This window comes from Adiantum capillus-veneris, chromosome 1, assembly GCF_014529385.1.
Source record: "Adiantum capillus-veneris isolate H3 chromosome 1, ASM1452938v2, whole genome shotgun sequence".
NCBI classification, from domain to species: Eukaryota; Viridiplantae; Streptophyta; class Polypodiopsida; order Polypodiales; family Pteridaceae; genus Adiantum; species Adiantum capillus-veneris.
Window position 1 is genome coordinate 63651988 of NC_140931.1, and position 18855 is coordinate 63670842.

The following is an 18855-nucleotide window of genomic DNA, read 5'->3' on the forward strand; positions in this document are numbered from 1 at the left end:
ATGGAGTGTTCATAAGGCCGCCCATAAGCCCATAACCTAAAGGCTGCCCTCCCATGACCTAAAGAGGGGTGGTCACCCAATTAAAGGGTTATTTGATGTGAAAAGAAAGAAAAATAAAAGGAGGCCATGGCGTGGCAGCGGGAGAGCGCAGGAGGGATAAGCGAGCTTGCGCAGGGCTGGGGAGAGCTCGGTTGAGCACGGTGAAGACAGAGAAAGCCACTGGCTCGCCACGGCACTCAACTTTGGCTATGGCGTTGGTCGTTTTCGCCCACCCAAGATCCGACGATGCCTCGTCATCATGAGGCCTTTCCACCTAGCAAAAACAACGGCGCCGTCGTTGCTTAGGGGGAAGAGGAGCTTTGATAAAAGAAAGTGAGGGTATTGAGAGGGGAAGAATAAAAACGAGAGGAGCAAGAGGAAGCAAGGGCTTCGAAGGTCAAAGGCCCACTCTCTCTCTCTCGTCCTCGGTTAGGAGGAAAGGGAGAAGCTCTCTCTCTCTCTCTCTCTCTCTCTCTCTCTTTCTCGTCCTCGGTTAGGAGCAAAGGGAGAAGCTCTCTCTCTCTCTCTCTCTCTCTCTCTCTCTCTCTCTCTCTCTCTCTCTCTCTCTCGTCCTTGGCTAGCAAAGCTCAAAGGGAGGAGGTGAAGAAAAGCACAAAGCAAAGGCTCTCTCTCTCTGGAGAAGGAGAAGCAAGACAAGGAGAAGTTTCTCTCTCTCTCTCTCTCTCTCTCTCTCTCTCTCTCTCTCTCTCTCTCTCTCTCTCTCTCTCTCTCTCTCTCTCTCTCTCTCTGAGCATAAGGCGAGCAACGTGATTAAAAAGGCAAGGGAAAAACAAGGTTAAGCAAGGAGAAGGAGTAGTGTAGAGAGCTCTTGAAAGCAGTTGAAGCGGCAAGCGAAAAATCTTCTTCATCGATATCAGTATGAAGGTTGATTAATCATCTTATTAAGTCTCGGTGTCGCTAATGGCCTGGTTAATCCTGTAAAATGGGAGCTTAAACTCCTAGTTAGCAGATGATCCAAGTGACAGTGCTGTTAATAGCCCACCTTGGCTAAGGACTAAGTTGTACTCAAAGAATTATTCAATTAATTGATGATCACGGTGATTACGAGATCTTTCAGTGTGTGCCGTTCTCTCTCTTTCACACCTCCCACAGCCAGAGGCTCGACGCGTGCCCGGCTCACGTTTCGAACACATATCTCCTGACATCTTTGGTGAACCCGACACCAAATGAGCCAGGGTGGGAGGTAAAGATCGAGAATTTAGAGCAGATGATGAGGATAATTTCAGAGTTAAGTGCAAACGGTTTTGATGATAAGTCAATAGTTCCAAATTTTTTGAAGATGCTTCAATTGGCTCAAGGATCTCTGCTTGAAATGGAGACCGTAAAGAAGAAAAATCAAATGGATGAAGCTTTGGATGCAGCTTTAGATGCGGTATCTGATGAGAGGCGAGTCTTCGAAGGTTATGATCCAAAGGGCTACCTAGAGTGTTATGAGATGGAAACCAAGTTAAGAGGGATACCTGAAGAGTTAATGGTCAGATATTTTGAGCAGTTAGTGAGTTCAAATCTCAAAGAGTAGATTCAAGAGGTTACCGAAGCGTGCAACGACAACATGGAATAATTTCAAAGAAGCTATTGTATAGGTAAGTTATGAAAATTATGAAAGCTATCAAGAATAGAGTTCAAGTCTACCAAACTATGCAGATATTCGAGGACAAGTACGATTAAAATTAGAAGTTGTGAGTATGTGCTAACGATTTTAAATAAATGCCTATTGGTACGAATCTTGCGAGATCCTTGATAGCGTGACTTGCAAGACGAAGTGGCCAGAGGCATAAGACAGGCATAAGACGAAGTGGCGACAAGGGAAAGATAATCTCGCAGTGGCCACAAGACGAAGTGGCGATAGGCGGAACAGCGAGAGCATCTCCTCTTTTTAAATTAAGGCGGTCGTGTACACCGAGCAGCCATGGACGTCATGGTTCGCGCAAAAGTCTTCTACACACGACGTTCGTGGTTCGAATCCAAGAGTTGCATTACAGTTTTACTCAGCATAGCCTAGAATGCGTGGAATCTTGAGGCACCCACAAAGATTCGGGCTAATAGAATAACGAACCTATGAGAAGCTGTGATTGATGAGTGTATTGTACAAGATGCTACCTTCTTACAGGCTAATGATGAAGACATAGTTAAAGTTATGTATCAAAAGTTGGGTTTTGTAGATGATTCCATGCATGAAGTAGAAGTCTTTGAGGGTGAGGCTTTACAGCTTCAGGATACACAGGGTGAATTTTGCAAAGAATCTACACGTGCAGTTCAAGATACACAGGATGAATTTTGCAAAGAGCCTATACATGTAGTACAGGAGGAAAAAGAAATCGGGGGATTAAAACAATGAAGTGGCTAAAGGTCAAGAAGAACTTGTGCAAACGAATGAGTGCAATCATATTCAAGTAGACATGCATGAAGATTCGGTTTTAACTGATACTTTTGCTATTGACTCAGTATTAGAGCAAAACTTTTCTGGTACAGATTCTACCATAGAGTTGATTGATGATACATATGTTATAGGTCACAACAGTGCTGCTGTTGAGAGCAGCAGGACCATGGATTTGGGTATACTAGATTTGCCAAATTTGGATACCAGATTTTGAGGACTTGGTTAAGCAAGAGTATGTGCTTGAAGATATGAAAAATGTTGATTCAGAGGGGGTGCAGACTCCTTCATTGAAAATTTGTTGTGAAGACAAGCTACCAAAGTGGAAAATTGGTCTTCAATGTGATGATGATGAATCAGAGGGGGTGCAGACTCCTTCTTTGACAAGTTTCTGTGACCTAGAGCTACTAATCTGGTAGACTGATTCTGAATTTGCTGATGATTTAAAGGGGGAGCAAACTTCTTCTCTATCAAAAATTTGTGACACATGGCTCACACTATGGCAGAATGATCATAAACTTGATGATGCTCATTCGAAGGGGTGCATAGTGAAGTGCAATCTCTTGATGTTGAATATGATTGGTTTCATTGTGCCGATTATACAAATAGGGCAATAGATGAAATTTTCAATGTGCATGCCGAACTTTGTGCTACATAAGTGCAAAGATATTTGGATGAGGGTGAAAGACTTGAAGAGCAATTTATAGCAGACGTATTTAATATGCATGTTATATATGGAAATCTTAGTTTACAACAGCGTAAGATGTGTAGGATGGAAGAACCTTCTGAAGCGGTGGACCTAGCTTATTGGACGAAGCTTTGGAAGGGTTCTCAATTACAGATGCTAAGGATACCAATTAATCTAGATTCATGTATGAGCAATTTTGTTCAGATGTAGCTGATGATGAACTTATGTAGTTATTGGATGATGCTCTACTTGATTTTGAGCCTCTACAAGATAGAGAATTGTTTTCTGATGTATCTTGCGAGCCTAATGAAGAGGATTTTGTTAGAGACTTGATGTATTCAGATATGCATGATTCGGATTCCAATACTAGCGAGAGTGAAGGTGCACTACCAATGCTTTTACCTGTGATTGATGATTGACAATTGGATGAGCCAATTGCACAGGGGATATGGCAGTATATCTGGGATCTGATGTTACCCTATGATGTAGGGGATTTTGAGCTAGCTTTTGATCCAGGAGGGGACATATATATGCATGGTCCGGGGCAATTGATTTATATGCCATATGATCCAGGTGGTTTTCATGAAGATTTGTGGGCTGATTTATGTTTATGCTATAATGATTGGAAATTATTTTGTTTTTCCTATGATCCTAGAGGATGGTGCAAAATTTTTAAAGGAATGATCACACTGAGACAAATGATTGGTTTCGCATTTGGTCATGGGGCTACTAAAGTGCAAAGTTGTAGATTTGAAGAGTACCGGTTATCTGGTGTAGCAGGTTGCATGGTACAAGGTTTGGTTTTCTAGATTATGCTGAGTCAGAAGAGTTTTTGGTTATGCGTTCAATAAGATTACATGGTTAGCTTCCAATTGACTTCTTTGAACAATTGATGAAGTATCTTCACATATTTTGAGTTGGTTCTGCTACCAGAACTTAAAGTAAAGGATTGGACGGCCATTCCATGTGCAGACAGAGTAAGGCCTGCTTGAGCTTTACATGGTTCCCTAAAGCGAGCTTGATGATCAAGCCGTGTGCATCATTAACTGGAGCAATTGAGTCCGACAGGTTCACTTAACAAGTTTTTCATAATTGAATGCTAGTTTGAAGATACGGAAGATACAATTCAAAGATTTTTGATGGGCAACTACCTAATGATTAAGCTAGAGAATTGATGATAGGGTATAAGCTTTATTTTATTTTTCATATGTTTACCAATTATGTGAGTCTGATGATGGCAAAGAGCTTAAAGTACCTAAAGCAGATGCAGATTGAAGTGCAGATGGCACAGATCGGAGGCTATGCAGGTTCAGAGGGGGTGAATGTCGTGCACCTCCGCTTCCATGAAGGAAAAAAGAGAAGAGAAATGCAAGCTAAGCTTCTTTGAAGCCTACACATTTACTAAGTAGTGATGAGAGCTTGCTAACAGTCCAAGTTTGATGATTAGTGTATGCCAGATGCGGCTTTAAAGGGCCAACAGATGCCTTAATAATGCTAAAAAGGAGTATGCTTGAAGCAAGCAAAAATGGGAGATTATGATCTAGAACTGTAGTGCTTGAAGTGCTCTACTGGCTTGTCTTTAAAACTCGTTGATTGGAGCTACGATGCAAAAGTTATGACAATTTGAAGTTTAAGTCGATTGTAGATCCACACCGGATTGGGCAACTACAACAACTGAGGGGACAAAAATGAAGTGAATGCACGGGCTTGGAGTGCTCACTTTGTGGAACACATTGATCTTTACGGACCAGTGATCGGAGTCATGGTTGCCAAGATATTGGCCATTAAAGATTAACCGGGGGCCGGTTCTGTACTAGTCTGGTCCGCTCGACCGGTGTGCCATCTGGGAATTTTACAGTCTCAGCAGGGTTTGTATGCATTTTATGCAGTTTGAGAAGTCTAAAGGGATTTACGTCTTGTCAAGAAGAGTCTAGCTTGATGAGATAATATGGCTTGAGGCCGGTGTCAGTTGTCGGCACTGCTGAGCTGGGTAATTTTGACATTATCTTAGAAGCTGATACAAGCTATAAACAACCGAGTGCAAAGGGAATGCCTTCCGGCAAGTGCAGTCACCTATACGTGCATCTTAGGAGCATGTAGCATTATTCGAGATGCTGGTATGGACAATAAAATTCACGAAGATATTGTTAGTCAAGGACTCTTGGGGGAAGATGTCGTGCTCATCAAGTTTTTTGATATTCACTTACAATAGGCAGTGCCTTGCCCGATAATGCATGCCAAATGTGATGCCTTCTATTGTGAAGCGATGACTTGGATGAAGTGTGCATTCCAATTATGGAGTGTTCATAAGGCCGCCCATAAGCCCATAACCTAAAGGCCGCCCATCCATGACCTAAAGATGGGTAGTCACCCAATTAAAGGGTTATTTGAGTGTGAAAAGAAAGAAAAATAAAAGGAGGCCATGGCGTGGCAGCGGGCAGAGCGCAGGAGGGAGAAGCAAGCTCGCGCAGGGCAGGGGAGAGCTCGGTTGAGCATGACGAAGAAGGATAAAGTCACCGGCTCGCCACGATGCTCAACTTTGGTGCTGGTGTCGGCCGGTTTCTCACACCCAAGATCCGACGCTGCCACGTCATCATGGGGCCTTCCCACCTAGCAACGACGGTGCCGTAGTTGCTTAGGGGGAAGAGGGGCTTTAATAAAAGAAAGCGAGGGTGTTGAGAGGGGAAGAATAAAAATGAGAGGAGCAAGAGGAAGCAAGGGCTTCAAACGGCAAAGGCCCACTCTCTCTCTTGTCCTCGGTTAGGAGCAAAGGAAGAATCTCTCTCTCTCTCTCTCTCTCTCTCTCTCTCTCTCGTCCTCGGCTAGCAAAGCTCGAAGGGAGGAGATGAAGAAAAGCACAAAGCAAAGGCTCTCTCACTCTCCAGAAGGAGAAGCAAAGCAAGCGAAGGTTCTCTCTCTCTCTCTCTCTCTCTCTCTCTCTCTCTCTCTCTCTCTCTCTCTCTCTCTCTCGTCGAGCATAAGGCGAGCGGCCGTGTTTAAAAAGGCAAGAAAAAAACGAGGTTAAGCAAGGAAAAGGAACAGTGCAGAGAGCTCTTGAAAGAAGTCGAAGCAGGTAAAGCAGTAAGCAAAAAATCTTCTTCATCGATATCAGTCTGAAGGTTGATTAATCATCTTATTAAGTCCCGGTGTAGCTAACGGCCCGGTTAATCCTGTAAAATGAGAGATTAAACTCCTAGTTAGCAGATGATCCAAGTGATGGTGCTGTTAACAACCCACCTTGGCTAAGGATTAAGTTGTACTCAAAGAATTATTCAATTAATTGATGATCACGGTGTTTACAAGATCTTTCAGTGTCTGCCATTCTCTCTCTTTCACACCTCCCACAGCCAGAGGCCCGATGCCTGCCTGGCTCACATTTCAAACACATATCCCCCGACAGCGTCTCACTCTGCGAGGACATTAGGAAATTTCAGAGGTCATTTGGAGGGCCTTCTAAGAAAATGTATTTTTCACACTCTCTCTCTAGAAAATATGGCGAATAATAGAGGCGGGTTTGTCATGGTAAAAGTTCAAAAAGTGTACTTTAAGTAGATTCTTTACCCTTCTGAACATTCATCCATAATGATTGAGGGATAATCTTCTTTTCATGTCCATTGAATGAACCTCGTCAACATGGAGGGAATGAGGCTAACATGGAGGGGCGAAGCCGTAGCAACTATTCACTTTTCATTAAACCTGCACCTTTGGCTAATGGCGCACTCCTCAAATGGCACAAATGTTACGCAGAAACGAGCCAAATATCACCTTCACATTGATTTGGACAACGAGTACCAACCATTAATTAAGCGGAGCAAAGCAAACACAAATATACCTCCCGCATCCATAGACACGCTCAGAGCTCAGGGAGCTAAACACATAGATATCTGGACGAGAGTGTAAAGTGTGAGCTTTGTTCTAAAGTGTGAGTCAAGGAGAGGAGAGTGGATTTATCCCACATACTGTGGAGCAAGGCTGTAGATCTACTTAAAGCTCATTTCATGAATGAATAAACAACAACTCCATTTTGCACTACATGCTTGTCTATGGTGAGATTGTGCTAAGCTAAGTCAATACTCAAGATTGTGTTTATGAGTCCAAGCTAATTCTATCTTGGAACCTAATTCACTTGAATGATACTCTTGCTTACACACACACACTCACGCATTGACACTATGTTTCTCTTTCATCCACCCTAGCTAGCACGATCCGATTCCTAACATATGGTATCAGAGCTATGGTATGCTAACTAGGGTTTTTTGCTATGCATTTGTGTCAGTTTCAATTAGCACTTCTTAATCATTCTTTTTTTTGAGTTCTTAATCTATCATCATCTCTCTCCTTCCACCTCTAATAATCATCACTTAGTAATCACTAGATTAATTAGTTGTGAGCAAGCTCATGGGTTTGATCCCTGTGAACCACTACTCTCACTAGTTAATCTTGGTGGTCAATTAAGTGATCTTTAGGTTCAACCTCTTCAATTGTGTACATTAAGTGTAATTTCCCCCTAATTTGCACTTGCAATTAGTTTCTTTAGCTTCACCATTAAGCTTCATCACCCTCGCCGTCTCGAAGCTTTCCTCACAAGCTCTCCATAGAGTCCCTAAACACTCAAATCCGAACTTGGGAGCCCCTTCATCTCTATGCCCAAATCTCTTTCTAAAAATGGGTGTGTGTGTATGTAAACCTGCTAAGCTCGAGTTTAACAACTTAATTTTTTGGAGCTTTTCCACAAGCAAGGCTCGTGGGCTTGTTGGCTAGCCCAAATTAGCTACTATATCATTGGCTTGAGCACGTTTCGGGGTCAATGCCCTTGGCCAAATTGGGGAGAGCAGGCGGATCCATAAAAGATTTAAATCCAGTTTTTTAGGCGGGGCACGTCCGCTGGAGAGAATTCACACGCGGACGTCCTTTTTCGGCACCTGCCCGCGTTTGCCCGGATGCACTGCCCGCTGCTCGGAGCTGCCCGCGCCTGCCCAGTGTGCCCTCTCTTGCTCAAACTGACCGACGGCCGCCTGGCCTAGCCCCGCCTGCCCGCCTGCCCGCCGACCCACAAAAGGAACCCTTCCCGCACTGCTCTCGGGCTTCAAAGGGCGCCTCTTTTTCGGCTCCATTAAGCAGGCCATCCCGCGGAATTCCCCACATCCTCGGCCCTTAACAGGCCTACATTCCCACGATCTTGCTACCATCAAGCCTCCGAGACCCTTTAAGGGCTTGCTCCTACCAAGCTGCAGCAAAGCACCCTGCCAAGCTTCAAGGGGTTTTCCAAGGCAAATAAACCAAGGCTTTCAAAGCCTCAAAGGCATCAAAGAATCCGACCCGAAGCTGCCAAGACACACCATACAAAAGCATTAAAGAGAAAGACGAGCATACTTTCCAAAGAGTCATTAAGCCCTCAAAAGGGAGCCTTCCAAAAGGCATTCAAAGGCGGACCTCAAGATCTCATCGAGCTTCAAAAGGACTTCTCCAAGCATAGATTTCAAAATCTGAAAGAGCACTACCTTTCTGTGAAGAGGGGCTTCACCGACAGTGAAGAGGAGCTTCACATTGAAGGGAAATTCCAAAGTACACATTGATCTTGCAGCCAAGCACAACAATTTCTTGCAATGTATGTAATTGTATTTGTCTACATGGATGACATTATGTGCTTTTGTAATGGGATAGACATTGGCATTGGAGAGTCTCCAAATTGGTAAAATCTCTCTATTTGTATGAGAAACACCGCATGCTTGGGCTCTCCGAGTATGACCAAGATGGAAGAGAGCATTAATTTTTGCATAAACCTTTTCATAGGATATTTTAGCATATTGTTGCATGTCATTATGACGCATGGAATAAAGCCTGATTGCACAACAAAAAGGGGGACAGAAGCACTCGTTCGAGGGGAGGATACGAAGTCAAAGACCATGAAGCAGTTGAAAGCAACAGTAGAAGTAACGAAGGCAAGAGACCTGACAGAGGATCAACTCACATAGTAGAAGACAAAAAGGATGAAGACGAGAGCAACGCTGTCTTTTATGAAGACCCATTTTGAAGATGCAGACTCTCTACTTGTAGGGGAGGATTTTTTCCTGTGTGGATACCAGCTTATCATCCTGTGTGGTCATCACCATCCTTTGTGGATTTTTCTTGTGTGGATTTTACCATCTTGTGTGGATATCACCATCCTTTGTGGACTTTATTTTCCTATGTGGATATCACCATCCTATGTGGATTTTGTTAGCCTGTGTGGATCATGCATCTTCAATATCTTGTCTTAGTCCAAACCTCAAGGGGAGGATTGTAAAGTGTGAGATTTGTCCTAAAGTGTGAGTCAAGGAGAGGAGAGTGGATTTATTCCACATAGTGTGGAGCAAGGTTGTAGAGCTACTTAAAGCTCATTTCATGAATGAATAAACAACAACTCCATTTTGCACTACATGCTTGTCTATGGTGAGCTTGTGCTAAGCTAAGTCAATACTCAAGATTGTGTTTATGAGTCCAAGCTAATTCTATCTTGGAACCTAATTCACTTGAGTGATACTCTTGCTTACACACTCACACTCACGCATTGCACTACAACAAAAAAAGCTCTCATCGACGCACCGCATCGATATCTGCGTTGATATAGACGTCCCTGTGAACCTGTCGCTATTTGCGTCGATATCTACGTGGAAAGACTTTATTTACGACGCCAATATCGACGTAAATAGCGACACAGATATCGACGACCATAACATATTTTTTTTTTCTTGGGCAGAGGACAGGTAGGCTGGCCTGCGCCTAGTGAAAAGATGGACACAGCCACCGCAGCTAGACTTCCTGCCCTCTGCCCAAGAAAGCAAGCAGCACCAAAATCAACCGTGCTCCCGCATAAATTTCGGCAGAGTTCCCTTCGTTTTTACATAAACTTAAAAAATAAATAAATCATGTATACGCCACCTACATGCTATCCATGTAGGATCTCACATGAGATTTAAAGCCAACGACCATAACGAACCATAACCATAACCATAACTTAAAAGCATAACCATAACGAACCATAACCATAACTTAAAAAACATAACCATAACCATAACTTAAAAGCATAACCATAACTTAAAAGCATAACCGACCAATATAACCACTTTGATCATAACCAGAAACAAAATTAACAATAACCATAAGCATAATCAGAAAGTTAAACATAACCATAAACAAAACCTGAACCATAAATATATATGTCTATAAAGGAATAGGAGAAATAACCATGTCTATACAATGACAATGACAATAACCATGAGGGTCAGGAAAACAATAACTGTCTGAACAATAATCATAACCATATATATATGTCTATACAAAAGGAGACAGAGAAGCGTGTCTGTGTCTCACAAAGCATATATATGAAATCCGATCCACTGATGACTAGGCGTCACAACCTGCACATAGGACAACTCACAAAATTAGTATTGATATTACTTCACATATACTTACTTAATTAAATCAACTCACACATATTAACATCTCACCTCAAGCGATCAGCGAGACTGTAAGGTCGCCCAGTCTACGGGCTCTCTTGAAGCATCAAGATCATTCAATACTTCATAGATACCTCTGTGATATCCATCTGACTCCTCCTGACGTGTCGAGGCTCGATGCATCGTAAGATTCTGCGTTTATACAAAAATCAAAGTAATAAGAATACATGATTCATCGCGTTTTAAGAAACGCCATAGTTAAGATTGGATTAGAAACTCACAAACTCATAGCGAAAGGTGTCGAAGCCTCCGCTGTCAAGATGAGATGTCCCCCTGGTCGTCTGTCGTATCTGTGCGGCCTCACGCTGCTGTCTGAACCACGTGGCCGTTGTCGTTCATCCTCCCTGATCTGCAGCCACGTCTCGTGTGGGATGTCCGAAGGCTTCAGCGAGAAAGTCTTGAGAGCCTTCCGAGCTACATCTCGTCGATGTTTCACGGTGTCCCGTGCAACACCCTTGATCTACCTCCTGAGAACAACGTCAGAACCCGGAGCAGGTTGGTACTCTCTCAGGATGGTCTCCACTATGTAAGTGACTTTGTCCTTTTCCTTCTGATCCCAAGACGTCAGAATGCTGGTCGAAAACTGTAGCTCCACGAGCTGGCGAATCCGCTGTCTCATCTCAGTCCTGACTCTATCCATGTCAACAGAACCATCTGGCCGTACAATATAGAGCTTGGAGACACTAGGATCATGTGTCCCCCAAGGTGTCCGAGGTGTGCCAAGAGGTGTGTAGAGAGGTGTGCTTGGGTAGGAAGGGGGTCGTGAGCAAGGAGGGGTCGAAGCATCTGTGGACCCTCCTCCACAACAACCACCACCTCCACCTGACGATCGCCGAGATCGGTGAGTGCGCCTGTGCTACAGAGATGAGGACGTACCCGCCTCTGCCCCACCCCTAGGTGTCAAAGCGGCCGTGATGGGAGAAGCAGGAGTCGTACCCATAGGCGTCCCCCCCCCCTCCCCTCTAGGTGTCCCCCCCCAGGCGTCGGACCCTTGGGTGTGAAGCTCGGAGGCGTAGTACCCGTGCCTCTGGCTACCCAGTACTGAGAAGCCTCTGCCATCTGAGTAGGCGTCATCCGTGTAACGAAGCCCATGAATGCATCTGCACTCATAGAAGCGGGATCTGGAAACTCGTCTGCCATACTAAAGTCCTGCACAAAAAAAGTAAAATAAAGCGTCAAAACACAGTTGTTTAAATTAACTTTAAGCTTAATTTTAAATCAACGTCTTCACACAAACACTTACAGGCCTAGGCCTCGACGAGTGAGGCATCATCGATAAGATCTTGCACTGTTTCATCGTCTATCTCTAATTGCAAACATAACTCTGTCCCAACTCGTTCTGGCAGATTGTCTTCATCCATTGCATCTTCACCTACAAGTGTCAATTCTGGCTCGTCTGCGTCATCCCTCATATATCTGTCAGCTTCCTCTGCCGTACCTTCGTCCATCTCATCTAATGTCACAGTAGTATGGACGTCGTCTGACTGACTTTCCTCCAGGAGATCTTGCCCTTCAAATACTTGTTTATTTCTTGGAGCAACCTGAACCACAAACCACCATTGTCGCTCTCGAGGGTCCGGTACAAAGACCACTTGCTCGCAATGTTCAGGGAGAGCAAATGTGTTGCTCGCATCTGTCCAAACCTTTGTAGAATCTATTTGCACAAGTTTGTTTCCATCTCTGCGGAACTACAGATGAACTACGGATGGTTTCGGTAGGCATAGAAGCCATTTCCGAAATCTGTTTGCATTTTTTCGTAGAAAAACGCAACCAGATTTGACCTACGGCTTGTGTATTTGGCGTTTCTTCTATCCGTTTGACCTACGGCTTGTCATACATGCTCTTGACATTACCTAAAGACTACCTAATTGTCTACGGATGGTTTCAGTAGGCATAAAAGCCATTTTCGAAGTCCGTTTGCGTTTTTTCGTAGAAAAACGCAATTGGATTTGACCTACGGCTTGTGTATTTGACGTTTCTTCTGTCCGTTTAACCTACGGCTTGCCATACATGGTCTTGACATTGCCTTAAGTCTACTTAATGGACTACGGATGGTTTTGGTAGGCGTAGAATCAATTTTCGAAGTCCATCCGCGTTTTTCCGTAGAAAAACGCAATCGGATTTGACTTATGGCTTGTGTATTTGGCGTTTCTTCTATCCGTTTGACCTACGGCTTGCCATACGCGCTCTTGGCATTGCCTAAAGACTACCTAATGGACTACGGATGGTTTCGGTAGGCATAGAATCAGTTTCCGAAGGCCGTTTGCGTTTTAACGTAGGAAAACGCAATCGGATTTGACCTACGGCTTGTGTATTTGACGTTTCTTCTGTCCGTTTGACCTACGGCTTGCCATACACGCTTTTGACATTTCCTTAAGACTACGTAATGAACTACGGATAGTTTCGGTAGGCATAGAAGCCATTTCTGAAGTCCGTTTACGTTTTTCCATAGAAAAACGCAACCGGATTTGACCTACGACGTAGAAGCCTTTTATGAAGCCCGTTTGCGTTTTTCCGTAGAAAAACCCAACCGGACTTCAAAAACGGCTTTTATTTTGGGCGTTTATTCTATCCGTTTGACCTACGGCTTGTTATATGCGTTGAAAAACCCAAACGGACTTTAAAAACGGCTTTTATTTTGGGCGTTTCTTCTATCTGTTTGACCTACGGCTTGTTATATGCCCCCGCCCAACCTTTTTTGAGGAGCAAGCTTGTCTCTAAGAGCAATGACGACGCTGTTGTTGCTCCCTAGAGGACTTTCATGTGTAAAGGTGAGAGTTGAGCTTCGAATGTATTTTGAGCTAGTCAAATGAAGTCATAGGCTGCATCAGACGATCCAGGTCACTTTGCCTCGACATACATAACGCCCGGTCAGACTACTGACCATGGAGGAGATTGCTGAGATCCGCCAATGACAACTGGATCTCCTATGATCTACCTATCCCAGCTAGCTGTTTTAGCCGTTTAGTCCACACCTAGCAATTTAGGATTCCATAATATTTTATTTTGTCATTTTGTCATCTTTTTACTCTGACTTTGTATCAGATCCACCACATTGTAACTTTCTTGTCTCATAGGTCACTTTGGCCTTTCGAAGACGTTAATATAACATTTCATTTCATTTCTCTCTCTCTCTCTCTCTCTCTCTCTCTCTCTCTCTCTCTCTCTCTCTTTCCTACACACACACACACACACACACACACCGCTCTCTCTCTTTCCTACACACACACACACCTCTCTCTCTCTCTCTCTCTCTCTCTCTCTCTCTCTCTCTTTCCTACACACACACGATGTAGAGAGAGAGAGAGAGAGAGAGAGAGAGAGGGGTTGGGGGGGGGGGAGAGTGACATAATAATTGCGCAACAGGTTTCGGCCACGATTTGAGCAGGTGAAAATGGCCCCTGCGTGTGCGGGTTTCCCTTTTTCCCCCCAAATTTTTTAGCGTCGCAATGAGCGTCTATATAACCGTGGGTGGCTGCGTCGATATAAGCGTGGCAAATAAAGCCTTTCCACACGTATAGAAACGCTCATTGCGACGTATATATCAACGCCTATATCGACGTGCTCTAATTTCGTCGATATATGCGTGGAAAGGCATGGCCGTCGATATATGATGCATTGATATCTTCATGTTATGTTGTAGTGTTGACACTATGTTTCTCTTTCATCCACCCTAGCTAGCACAATCGAATTACTAGCAGAGAGGCTCTCTCTATCCTAAGAATCCAATGACTAATGCGTCTCCAGCATTTGTCAATCCTGCAAGCTTATATGACCTTTGCTGGTGATGGAGAAAACGGCCTTCTGGGTTATTACAAGGCAAGCTGAAACTTATAAGGGCATTCTCCAAGCTCAATAATGTGAGATTGTTCGTCTTTCACATTTGCATTCTACAGATCAAGTTACCATTTTGCAACACAAAACAGAGGTACAGGAACTAAAAGGAAAGGTACAAAGTTGTCAAATGAAGGACACCATCTTGGGTGGTCGTATCCGAAAGAAGAAATTGCGCAATCTTGAAACATTGCAGGTTGCATCCGGAGGTCTCAAGAAAAGAATCCGAGCATTAAGGTGATGCTTCTTGGTTGACTAAATAGTCTTAGTTAAGTAAATTTTTTGTTTTTCTAGTTATGCATTGTTTTCATGTGTCTAAATAGTGTTAGTTAAGTAAATTTTTTGTTATTTACTTATGCATTGTCTTCATGTAGAGATTCAATCTATCTTGACAAGGAAAACATTGATCCCAAATCCAATATAGGAAAGAGATTGAAGCCACTTATAAGTAGAACCCTTGCAGCAGATATAGTACATGACAATAAGTTTAAGGTCCTACAACGAAATGTAGTGGACCGATTTATTTCAGAGAACTCAGTGCCTGCAAAAGAGATACAAGGCAAACTTGATTCACTTGGTATAAGCAAAAGAGGATATTCGGCTATACAGAAATCTGTCTCATCCATCTTTGTTAAGAAGGGAATAAAATCCAAACTTACCATCAACCTCAAGTGTTTGGAAAGAGAGGCTTCAGCTTAACGACGCACAGGGAGAATATCTTGGACAACCATTTCATATTAAAGAAACTTACAGTGGCCATGGAGCAAACATAGCATATGATGAGTTCAATAATATTTTTATGGACATGCAGATGTTGCATAAGAGAATGGTGGAGTTTTACAACATCACATTTGAAGATTCACGAGGGGTATTACATTTCGTGTTGAAACTGGATGAGTGTGAGCTTGTTAAAGACAAGAAGCTAGAGCATGTTACTATTACTTTAATGAATAGAGCCCTCTCAAAGTGTCCCACTGATGATCCTTTGTATTTTAGTGTTCAATCAGAATCTAACACATGGTGGCTTGGTGATTTTGAGGTAAGCGAGATTCTCAGCTGAGCTCAAATGTTCACATCTACTTAAGTCTCATTTATTTTGTGTTGCACGTAAAGAAAGAACATCATGAGATTCTATATTGGGTGTTCGATCAAACTAATGTTCTACAGGTGATTGATCGACAGAATAACCAGGGAGAGGTACTACGTCTAGATGGAAGGGGAGACTTTCAAGTTCAGTGGCATCTTGCAAGTGACCTCAAAACATTAAAGTGCATGTATAATTGTGGAATGGGTGCAATGGCAAAGTCGCCGTGTTTGTTTTGCATGGAGCCTGCAAAGGTCATGGACCCAAAGTGGTGGAGAAAAGCTCCAACTCGTCACATTGAGGACCCTGCTTTTCGACCGGTTTTGAAAATACCACTTGTGAATGTCCACATCTGTACAATGCATGCGCTTTGTAGAATTGTGGAGAATTTGTTCTACTTATATATCGGGTTTGCTTGGAAAATCAAGAACTCAGCAGAGCGACAGGTGGCCCTGCAATGCTTAGAATTGGTACTATCGGATATGGGGCTTCATGGTGGCAATGTGAAAATCCAGCGGGATGAAAAGAGATCAACTAACTACTAAGAAGGATGTCCCATGCAAACCATCCACCGGTGGGGTGAAGGCACGGAGGTTTTTATCTAAACCCCAAGGAATACGAGATCCAAAGCTAACAAAGCATGGAAAAATATATAACACATCTTATGTTAGCAAGGTAGAGTATCACAGCTAAAAAAAGCTACATATTGCAGTCAAAGATCAAGAACCAACTACTCGTAACGCGAAGGGTGAGGTTTGGCGATCGATAGACATGCGATTTTTGATGTGCGACAAAGATGACTGGTCACAAGGTGATATGAAAAAGTTCAAGGAGAATCTCAACCTTCTCAAGAAATCATTCAAGACAGCATGGACAGACACCTAGATTACTCACTACATGGTATTATTGTGTATTTGATTCTCTTTTATGTGTAACTATATGAGTGTAAAACATTCTAAGTAATCTGTTTTCATATCCAACACATCATTTTCAATCATTTACCATATTTTATACAAAAGTATGGGAACCCGGCCATATGGAATACCCAAGGGATGGAAAAGTCTCATTACATGGCCAGAAATGCCTATTTCAGGCACACACGACATGGTGGCTCTCGAATCAAGGCTAACAGTTTGAGAGAACTATTTGAATGGTTCTATCGTAGAATCACTCATTGAATGCAGGCAAAAGAAGTCTTGGCCTCTTCAGAAACATCACAAGCCATCAGACATTTACAACAAAATAAAATTGAAAGATCAATGGCATACAACAACTCCGGTGCTCGTGAAGGTCAACGAAGGTGGAGAGAGACAATGGTGTATGTGAACCACAAGTGGAGAAAGATACTCTGAGTGGATGACATTGTACAAAATTTCAATATTTCTGTAATACATGATCTTAATACAATTGCTACTTGAAGTGTATCAAGATTTTGAAGGTTCAATTTTGTTTTTTGGCACATCACCCTTGTAACGAATCATGAGATGTTTTCCATACTCTAAAAGTTCATCCGGGTTTTGTCTGCCAAGAGCTAGTGCCATTGCTGTGTAAGTGTAGTAATATGCCGCCCGACCACCTGTATAGCCCGGGCAATAACCAAAACAATCTTTGGAAAACACTTTGTCCACAAGAATGGCTTTATTTGCACTCTTGGGCAGCATGGGTCCACCCAAGAAGCGTGATAGTGTCTTTAATGTGTAAGTTGCTGTTGTACCCTCTTATGACATTCCATTGTGAAAAAATATTATCGTCGCCTCGCAAAGCTTCGAAAGGTACTGTGCTAGGGCCCATCTCTTCCACAATACTCTCGAGTCTGCCGTCGAAGGAAGTCATCCTTGTCAGCAATCCAAGACTGCACATATCATGTCTGAGTAAGTGACACACAAAGAGAGAGAGAGAGAGAGAGAGAGAGAGAGAGAGAGAGAGAGAGAGAGAGAGAGAGAGAGAGAGAGAGAGAGAGAGAGAGAGAGAGAGAGTTACCATGAAGCTCTCATCCTACAAAAAGAGGTTTTCCCGCCATAGGTCCACAGACGTACTTGACTCCTGACCTGAATGGTTAAACCAATCCTCCACTTCTTTGTGACTTGTTGATGGTCTTAGTCTTTGTCTTATTGCTTGGAAGGTGGCTTCATCCGGTAGTGTCTCCTTGTATTTTTTAGCTTTCTCAAAGCAACTTCGGAGGCATTCCATTGGATTGCTGGATGTTTCCATTGCCTCATCATCGCTACTATCCTATGAAACAAATCCACTCCTCTCCTCTTGGATTCTGGAAATGATAGCGAAGCTTTCAAGAAAGCTATTTGTTCTTGTGCGGAAGAATGCTTTGCCATAAAGCATCTCCATGGTATCAACAAAGATAGATCACGCAAAAGGTGGTTTGATAAAGAATGTCAAGATGCTTGAAAGTCCTTGATAAAGCTTGATGCAAGTATGGACAAAGACAACTATCAAAGTCATTTGCATACATACAAGGAATTGATTCAAAAGAAGAGAAGAATATGGGAAGTAAAGCAACAAGAATTTCAAGTCCAAGAAAAGGCACATGCATGTGGAAGATTTTGGAGAAACTTGAGAGGCAAGCGGGTTGAGAATTTTGGTAACTTGAGTCTAGTGGATATGTACACACATTGTAGGCAATTATATGAGCAAGCAAATACTGAAAAAATGCCATTTTATGGTTCACTCCCATGTATGCCGTCATTTTTTACTATTGAGGATGTATGCGGTGGGCTTGAAAAGTTGGCCACTCGCAAAGCGGGAGATCTTCAAGGTATCAAGCCGGAGATGATCAAATGGACAGGAGATTTTACCCATGAGTGGATGTGTGATATGTTCAACCTTGCACTTCAACATGGTATGCCTTATGATTGGAGTACTAATTGGGTTAAGCCTTTGCATAAAGGAGGGGATGTAAAGAATGTAAGCAACTACCAGACTATAATGATTGGGTCTCTTATGGCAAAGTTGTTTGGGTGCATAATGGAGATGAAATTGAGTGATTGGGCTGAAGAGAATGACAAGCGTGCAAAGGGACAAGCGGGTTTTCGTCGATGCCATAGCACCATTGATCATCTTGTCACTCTTCGTGTTCTCATGGAGGAAAGTCGGTTGAAAGGCAAGCGATTGTATTGTTGTTTTGTGGACTTTAAGAAAGCCTTTGATATGATTCCACGTAACAATTTGTGGAGAAGGATGGAAGAACTCCAAGTGCCAAGTGAGTTTATGCTTGCGGTTTCTCGAATCTATGAGAAGGTGATTTATCAATTGCGCATGGGAAGAGAAATTTCAGAAATTTTTGTAAGCACTATTGGGG